Raw genomic sequence first — 6898 nt, forward strand, 5'->3', positions numbered from 1 at the left:
CCCAACTGCTAAATAATTTCTGGAATGAGTTGTCAGGAACCTTTTATTTACTGATTTCGCGCATTTCATTTATTTCTGGCACGGGGCCAGCCTTCCTGACAGTTAAGATTTATTGATTTAATTGCCTAGGGTAACCATGCAATAAAATCATCTCAAAGATAAATTTTCATGGCACTGTGCAGCATGGAGGTAATTTTTCAAATGCTACGGCTATATTTCTGCAGGTTACAGGTGCAAAATTTGCTTAAAGCAGGGATGTCTCATTATTGCAGCTCAGGAACATCGGGGGCCAGCTCTTTGGTGGAAATTCTTTAGAGAGAGAAAGAGCAGAGAGAGAGCCAGAGGAGAAGAGAGGAGGGGAGGGGAGGGGAGGGAAGGGGAGAGGGGAGGGGAGGGGAGGCCAGGAGGGGAGAGGAGAGGGGAATAAGGGAGGGAGGGAGAGGAGAGGAGAGAACACAGGCTTTTCAGGAAAGAAATGATATTTCCTTAATTGGTTCATATATTTCAATGCCCATGAGAAAGCGGGGCTCTACTTTAATTAGGAGTGGGCTTGGAGGTTATTTACAGTGTTCTGCGGATTCATTTGTTTCCAGCTGTGCGACGCTTTGTACCGCACAAGCTTCACAAGGTAGATGATTGCCACTTGTGACATTCGCGTGTATTGCTTCTTTAGATTTTTTTATTTACCCTGTTAAAGTGCTCATTCGTGGCTCCGAACAACGGGTAAATGAAAAAGTCTGATTAACTCCCAGGTTAATGGCAACATTTCGGGAAGTCAAAAACAGCATAAACTTTTAACAATGTGAAATCTTTTCTTATCTCTCTTGATTTATTTTACAGTGTTTTTGCTTTGATTGCAGGTTTCAGATGGTGCCGTTTAATAGCTTATTAAACTCGCAGCCTAGCAGGTTTGCTGTTTGGATAAAATTTTATTTTTGCTCAGGTGTAAACCTTCGGAGCAGGTTGAGATTTTTTTTTTTTCCCCACCTTATGAATTCCAGCAGCCGAGGTCTGGCCTGTTTTCTCGGATGCCGTCGGCGCGACGCAGGACCGTGCAGGAGCTGGTGTGAAACCGCCGCCCGGGAAACCTCTTCCTTGCCCATCCTGGAGAAGCGTGACACCTGGGAAGGGCAAGGGAGGCAGCTTCGGGCTTTTCGGATCAACCAGGATGAGGAGCCAATGACCACGTGCTGTATGTGAATCCCTGGCCCCAGGCCCCTGTTGCTCCGAAGGGGAAACTGAGGCCTGGGGAGTTAGGAGCAGAGACAGGTCTGAAGGCAGATGTCCAGACGCCCTGGGCACATCTTCCCCTTTTTCTGCTACCCATGTGGCCCTGTCCCCACTGCTCAGGCAAGCAGCCCAACTGCCCCCTGTTGGGGGCAGCTCACGGCCCCTCTCTGTACTTCCACGTCTATTTACAGGTTGAGGGCACTGGCGTAGGTGCTCCCCAAGTGCGGGCCCAGTGTGGACAGTCTGCAGCTCCGGGGGGGCACAACCCAACCAATCCACCACCAGAGCCGCCAGAGCGGGCGAGTTCAATCTCTGCATTTTCTCTTCCAAAGAAGTGGGCTTTGCCTAGTTCCTAGTCCCTAGTTCAGCTCGGACCGGCTGAACCACTGCAAAGTGAAATTCGACTATGGCTAAAGAGACGACAGTGGGAATTCGAGATAACATGAAGCGGTGAGTCCAGGGGCGCCTGGGTGGCTCAGTCAAAGCATCTGACTTCGGCTCAGGTCATGATCTCGCGGTTCGTGGGTTCGAGCCCTGTGTTGGGCTCTGTGCTGACAGCTCAGGGCCTGGAACCTGCTTCGGATTCTGTGCCTCCCTCTCTCTCTGCCCCTCCTCCACTTGTGTGCATTTGCTCTCTCTCTCTCTCTCTCTCTCTCTCTCCATGGGGTCCATGGGGACCTGGCTGGAAAGCATGTGCCCGGGTGTGTCCGTGGCCATGTTTCTCAGGCGGGGTGCTAGGACGAGTTCTAGGCACAGGGTCTGCGCGTGAGCACTTCACGTACCCCACACACCTGGAGGAGGAGTCCCGCATGCAGGAGCTCTGCAGGAGGCGGTGTGAAGACAGGGGCCACATGGCCGTTGTGGGGATCGGACCTCCACCTGGCTCAGGGGGTCTCGCTGGCACCTGCAGAACAGCCTCCTGCCTTTTCTCTCTGCCTCTGCTCTTGCCCCCTCCCGGATTCTCTGCCTACACAGCAGCCAGCCAGCGGCATCTTTCTCGGGTGCGAATCTGATCGTGCTGTGCCCCCACTTAGGATCCTTAAAAGATGCCCCATCACCCCGAGGATAAAGTCCAAAAGCCTTAAGGTGACTTGAGAAGGTCTGGATGACCTGCCTCCTGCCTTGTTCTCCATTTGTTCTATCCCTTCTCATTCAGCCAATCACTAACTTCCTTCTAGCTTCATGAATCAAACCAGGGGCTCAAGGCTCAACTCTCTCTCTCTCTCCCCCCATCCCTCCCTCTCCCTTTCCCTCTCTCCCCCCCCCTCTTTCACACACACACACACACACACACACACCTTATTCTTAATTTTCTCCTTTCCACAATCATTCACGTCCAATCCATCACGCAGCCCTGTCAACTCTACCGCCAGTATGGATCTGGAGGCCGTCTCCTCCTTCCCACTGCCAAGGGCAACGGGAAGGCAGTGCACGGTGACACGCGCTCCTCAGAATGAAACGTTCGTGTTCCAGAAAACATTGTTCGGGAGAAGCTACCCGGAGGATAAATGCCTAACCCAAGGAGCTCCTTGTCCCAGATGAGCCTCTGGTGTATCTTAGCTGTCGCCAGCCCACCTCCCCACCCGCCCCTTCGGAACACACACGCCCTCCTCGGCGCCATACCGAAATCGCATTCCGTTTTCCCAGAACTACCTTGTGCCTTCCTTTGCCCACACCGTTCTCTGTACCTGAGGGAAGTCTATCCCTCGTGTTCCTCCTGGCAGTTAGCACAAGGCCGTGTCTGGACTCGCTCTGCAAGTGACTGTTAACTTGAACTGTTCTACCTTTCCCTTGGCCCAGGTCACGTCTCCCCTCCCAGGGTCCCCATCTTTCACGTGAAAGTTGAGCGCCCAGCCCAAAGGCACACATCTGAATCTCTGGTCCTTTCCACTCATTCCTGGGTCACCGCAGGGGGACACGGGAGAGCAATGGAGGTCTTCCCCCAGGCAAAAAAAAAAAAAAAAAAAAAAAAAAGTCAATGGCCAATAAAGGGCTCATGTCAAGAGAGCGGTTTGGGGACCACAGAAGGGCAAGGCGGAGGAGAGCTGATCCCCAGTGAAGATTTCGGGGAGCTGATTAGGACCCAGTTAGTCCAAGGGTAGGGGTGGAAAAATGAAGGTCTCCCTCATATGGAAGACATTAAGATTATAAAGCAGGAAGTTCGTGGTGGGGAGGATATTAAAAAGCACACACTTGTGCTAATTTGGAAACAGTCGGAAGAATGTGCAGGATTGGGGCAGATCTGGCAATGTTCTCTGGCCTAGAAAGCTGGGGGCATATTTCTCAATTGATCAAATTCCTACGGGCGTCAGGCAGACTTCTGACATGGCCCCATCAAACAGCAGCCTGAATTCCAAGTGCACCAAAGCATTTATGGCTGGGCATTAACATTTTAAAGTCCGCCGGGACGTTCATGTCTCTCTACTTAGAAAATTCCCATTGTCTGGGGTGCCAGGGTCTGGCCCGGTAGAACCATCAGAAATCATTCCATTGCAGTGGCCTGTGTGCACCTGTAATGGAAGGAATGACTGGGTTCCTTGGTTTGTCTATGCAAGACACTGACCAACATATCTGGTCTGTTGCACATGACAATGGCCATTACAGAGTGCGCATGACACATGTAAATTCAGGCCAGGCAGGATTAAATGAACCGTGCTGGCACAGCGTAAAGCCCTTTCTGTTGCTGAGTGGGTTCAACTCCCAGGCGTGTGTCCACACACACTGCCTCACACACCTTGCTGAGCCCTGTTGGTAAGGTGACAGCAGCCAGGACCATGCACACTTCCCTTTGAATTGGGTCATTGCTACAGAGCCAAGAAAAACACATCATTTGAGGCTTCTTGTCCTGTAACAGTCCTTCCCCAGGGGCCCTGTGGCTCAGCCCGGCCGACCGAGAGAAGCCAGGGCCATAAGCCCCGATGGCTGGTCGTTAGGCACAGTCTCATCGTGTGGATCCACCCAGATCCGGCTTCATGTTGAACTGAACTGCTCTGCCTCACCTCCCGGCCCCCATCTTCTCTGAAACGCATCCAGGGTCTTATCTACTCTTGCCTTCATGAGCCAGGTAGTCACTGGACACCCACTGTGTGCAAACACCAAGCTGGGAACAGAGGATATGGAAATGAATGCAACACGCTTCCCTCCTCGAGGGAAGACAGACAAGAGACTCCCACAAAACCTGTGCTTAGTGACCTGTGGCTGTGAATGTGGACATGGCTTTGCCCTCCACTTCAGTAGCTCTCAAGCTGTTTCGTCTTGGGGCCCTTTTATATTCCTAAAAATGATTGAGGGCCCCAAAGAGCTTGCATTTTTATGGATTATGTCTATCCTCCTCTACCATATTAGAAAGGAAAACTGAGAATTTTTAAAAATATTAATCTGTTAAATAACCTTAAAATAAAACAAACCAGTACATGGTAACATAAATAACATATTTTTTAAGCTTATTGATTTATTTTGAGAGAAAGAGACAGAGAGCACACGTAAGTGGGGGAGGGGCAACGAGGGGGGAGAGAGAGAATCCCGAGCAAGCTCTGCGCTGTCAGGGTGGAGCCTGGTGTGGGGATTGAATCCACAAACCGTGAGATCATGACCTGAGCCGAAGTTGGACATTTCACCGACTGAGACACCCAGGTGCCCCTCCCCCTAGCTACTTTTCTTTTTTTTTATATACGAAATTTATTGTCAAATTGGCTTCCATACAACACCCAGTGCTCGTCGCAACGAGTGCCCTCCTCAATGCCCATCACCCACTTTCCCCTCTCCCCAACCGCCCATCAACCCACAGTTTGTTCTCAGTATTTAAGAGTCTCATGGTTTGCCTCCCTCCCTCTCTTTTTTGCCCCCTTCCCTTTCCCCATGGTCTTCTGTCAAGTTTCTCAAGATCCACATATGAGTGAAAACATAGGGTATCTGTCTTTCTCTGCCTGACTTATTTCACTTAGCATAATACCCTCCAGTTCCATCTACGTTGCTACAAATGGCCAGATTTCATTCTTTCTCATTGCCAAGTAGTATTCCATTGTATATATAAACCACAATTTCTTTATCCATTCGTCAGTTGATGGACATTTGCCTAGCTACTTTTCTTAAAAAATATGTTATTTAGAGGTGCCCCTGCCCCAGTTACTTTCCTTAAAGAATGTGTTCTTTCGAGGTGCCTGGGTGGTTCTGTCAGTTAAGCATCTGACTTCAGCTCAGGTCGTGATCTCATGGTTCATGGGTTCGAGCCCCATGTGGAGCTCTGTGCTGCCAGCTTGGAGCCTGGAGCCTGCTTCAGATTCTCCATCTCTCTCTCTCTCTCTCCCTCTCCCTCTGCCCCTCCCCCGCTTAAGTGCATACTCATGCTCTCTCTCACTCCGTCTCTAAAATAAACAGTTAAAAAATTTTTTTAAAGAGAAGTAACTACGGGCGCCTGGGTGGCTCTGTTGGTTGAGCATCTGACTCTTGATCTCAGCTCAGGTCTGGTGCTCAGGGTTGTGAGTTCAAGCCCCGCATTGGGCTCTGCACTGGGTTCTGAAGCCTACTTAAAAACAAAAAGTAACTACATTTTCTAAAATAAAAACAGTTTAGTGAGAAGAGTTGCATTGGTTTACATTATTGCAAAATCTTTAATATTGTCTTAACGACAGGTTGAATCTGTTGCAATATGTACAGTTGAAGACATATGAAGAAAATGCACATAGACAAGCATTTGGAAAAGGGAAATCTATTTTAATAGGCTTTTCAGGGAACTGTGGGTATTCTTCTTTGAGACAACATGAAAATCTCAACAAGAGGAAGGGTTTTTTAAAGGTTAGTAACAATAAAGATAGAAAACTGTATCCAAAGGGGCGCCTGGGTGGCTCAGTCGGTTAAGCATCCACCTTCGGTTCAGGTCATGATCTCACAGTTGGTGAGTCCAAGCCCCACATTGGGCTCTGTGCTGACAGCTCAGAGCCTAGAGTCTGCTTTGGATTCTGTGTCTCCCTCTTTCTATGTTCCTCCCCCTCTCACGCTCTCTCACTCAAAAAATAAATAAACATTAAAAAAAAAAAGAAAACCATATCCATGAACATTTTCTACTCTGCTATATTAAAATCCACTGGTCTCTCTTGCCCTTTGAATGGATCGTTTAAGCAGTCATGATTTGGTAACACTGTACATTAGTTATTAGGAAAATACTAGTGCCCTGAGGTACGTCAACGCTCCAAATGATGACAGCATCTTTCATTATGCAATACCTAAAAGTCATGTTTCTCAGTATTACCACCTATCAGATAGGAAAAGTCTTTAAGTATTGGGAAGCTGTCAGACTCACAGTGCTGGATCCAACTTTCCCAAAATTGTGATTTTTGCCTAAAAGCTCAAATTTTATCAGTGGGAAAAAAAATGTTTTCTCGAAGTGATGGGCTCACTTTGTTCCTTTTCAAGAAAATCTCTGCTAAATAAATGCCCAACTCTACACGATAGTTTGTCCCTCATTCTTTCAAATAAAAATGAAGTTCTATGAAAAAATAAAAGTTGGCCCGTTCAGATCTCAATCGCACAAGTGATTTCTTTGAGTCAACCATCATACCATGGTGTGCAATAAATGCTCTACACAGAGTCCCCACTTTGTTGTACCGACTGTGAAAAGGCTATGTGTGCAAGGTCTGAGCTTTAATAAAATTAGTATTTGTTTTGCTAC

This window comes from Felis catus, chromosome X, assembly GCF_018350175.1.
Source record: "Felis catus isolate Fca126 chromosome X, F.catus_Fca126_mat1.0, whole genome shotgun sequence".
NCBI classification, from domain to species: Eukaryota; Metazoa; Chordata; class Mammalia; order Carnivora; family Felidae; genus Felis; species Felis catus.